Source organism: Mastomys coucha, unplaced genomic scaffold, assembly GCF_008632895.1.
Source record: "Mastomys coucha isolate ucsf_1 unplaced genomic scaffold, UCSF_Mcou_1 pScaffold14, whole genome shotgun sequence".
NCBI lineage: Eukaryota > Metazoa > Chordata > Mammalia > Rodentia > Muridae > Mastomys > Mastomys coucha.
The window spans coordinates 17,890,786-17,893,262 of record NW_022196896.1 but is presented as its reverse complement, the minus strand read 5'-3'; the positions used below and the strand labels follow the sequence as shown (position 1 = coordinate 17,893,262).

Here is a 2,477-nt window from a genome sequence, read left to right as displayed (position 1 = left end):
CTATATCTGAAATGAACTACAATCCAGAATTAGAAGGCTCACCTGGCCCTAATCTGGAGGCTGAGACACAAGTTTCCAACCTGAATCTTGGCATGGAGATCTTGAGGTATAGTGGCTATGAATCCCAGGATTAAGATAGAAAGATCTATGAGTTCAAGATCATCTGGGATTAAGGGTGTGGTGGCATAGTGGCTATGAATCCTAGAAGATTAAGACTGGAAGATCTACGAGTTCAAGCAGGGTCATTTGGGATTAAAGGTGTGGTGGCACACACCTTTAATCTGGACCACACCTTTTGCTGGAGACCTATATAAACACACAGCTGCTGCCAACCATTGTTGGGACTTGATTGTTGGGAGTTGGACTACAGACTACTGGCGCTGCCACAGGTCCCACTAAAAGAACTACAAGGACCAGAGGGCCGTTCTGTGAGAGGGCCTGCACAGTGAGCATTTTTCATTGTGTTCCTTGTTCCCGGGCAAGACTTCCCCTCCTCCCAACCCCCAGACGCTGTGGTCTGTGCAGGAAGAAGCGGAAGAAGATGGTGCTCACCAGCTTTTTACCTGCGCCTCAGCTTTCACAGGATCAACTTGAAGCTGAAGAAAGGGCAAGATCTCAGAGATCACTGTAGACCTCTCTGGTCTCTTCTCGAAGAGAGCCTCCCCCATATAGATATAGGAAAGGCTGTATTCCAAGACTAGTAGAGGATTTTGGAGATGGAGGTGCTTTTCCAGAAATCCATGTGGCCCAGTATCCTCTGGATATGGGGCGAAAGAAAAAAATGTCGAATGCTCTGGCCATTCAGATGGATCCTGAAGGGAAAATTAAATATGATGCAATTGCTCGACAGGGACAGTCCAAAGACAAGGTCATTTATAGCAAATACAGTGACCTGGTTCCAAAGGAGATTATGAATGCAGATGACCCAGACCTGCAAAGGCCCGATGAAGAGGCAATTAAAGAGATAACAGAAAAGACAAGAGTTGCCTTGGAGAAATCTGTATCGCAGAAGGTCGCTGCAGCCATGCCAGTTCGTGCAGCTGACAAGCTGGCTCCTGCTCAGTATATCCACTACACACCATCTCAACAGGGAGTAGCATTCAACTCTGTAGCTAAACAGAGGGTTATTTGGATAGTAGAAATGCAGAAAGACCCAATGGAGCCTCCAAGATTCAAGATTAATAAGAAAATCCCCCAGGGTCCTCCGTCTCCTCCTGTACCTGTGATACACTCTCCTAGTCAGAAGATGACTGTAAAGGAACAGCAAGAGTGGAAGATCCCTCCTTGTATTTCTAACTGGAAAAACACTAAGGGGTATACAATTCCATTGGACAAAAGGCTGGCTGCTGATGGAAGAGGACTTCAGACTGTCCACATAAATAAAAATTTTGCCAAACTGGCTGAAGCGCTCGCTATACATTGCTGACCGAAGGCTCGAGAAGCAGTGGAAATGCGAGCCCAAGTAGAGAGAAAGATGGCTCAAAAAGAAAAGGAGAAACACGAAGAGAAACTTAGAGAAATGGCCCAGAAAGCCAGAGAAAGGAGACCTGGGATCAAAACCCTTGTGGAAAAAGAGGAAGGTGAGGCCCGTGAAAGAGATGAAATCCGTCACAACAGGCGAAAAGAGAGGCAGCATGAACGGAACCTGTCCAGAATAGCTCCTGATAAGAGGTCAAAACTACAGAGAAATGAAAATCGAGATATCAGTGAAGTCATTGCTCTTGGTTTGCCCAATCCTCGAAATTCCAACGATGTTCAGTATGACCAAAGGCTCTTCAACCAATCCAAGGGTATGGACAGTGGATTTGCAGGTGGAGAGGATGAAATTTACAATGTTTATGATCAGGCCTGGAGAAGTGGGAAAGATATGGCTCAGAGCATCTACAGGCCCAGTAAAAATCTGGACAAGGACATGTATGGTGATGACATTGAAACCAAGATAAAGGCAAACAGATTTGTTCCTGATAAGGAGTTTTCTGGTTCAGACCGTAGACAGAGAGTCCGAGAAGGACCAGTTCAGTTTGAAGAGGATCCTTTTGGTTTGGACAAGTTTTTGGAGGAAGCCAAACAGCACGGCGGCTCTAAAAGACCCTCTGATAGCAGTCGCCCCAAGGACCATGAGCATGAAGGCAAGAAGCGGAGGAGTAGAGCCGCCTTTTACAACTAAATCTGACATAGACAGATGAGTACTGCCTGGTCTGGTCTCAATGAGAGAAGATGTACCTACCCTTCCACACACTTGAGACCCCAGGCAGGCGTGGTGGGTGGGAGTGGGGACATCCTCTTGGAAGTAAGGGAGGAGGAATGGGATAACTAGGAGGAGGATAAAGACTGGACTGTTAAAAAAAAAAACAATTAAAGATTTAAAAAAATCACGGTGATAGATCCCAGCACTCCTTTTTGTTCCAGGAGACAGGGGCATTGATTATTCTATTCTATTTTGGAGTAGTTTTTTTTTTTTTTTTTTTTTTTTTTTT

At 45.4% G+C, this 2,477-nt stretch overlaps 1 protein-coding gene and 1 pseudogene across 1 annotated transcript in view; both read left to right on the top strand.

Moving 5' to 3' along the window:
• The window catches only part of Cngb3 (cyclic nucleotide gated channel subunit beta 3), a 214,879-nt gene that overhangs the window by 82,780 nt on the left and 129,622 nt on the right, over positions 1-2,477 (top strand).
• Positions 542-2,167, top strand: LOC116088910 (annotated as a pseudogene).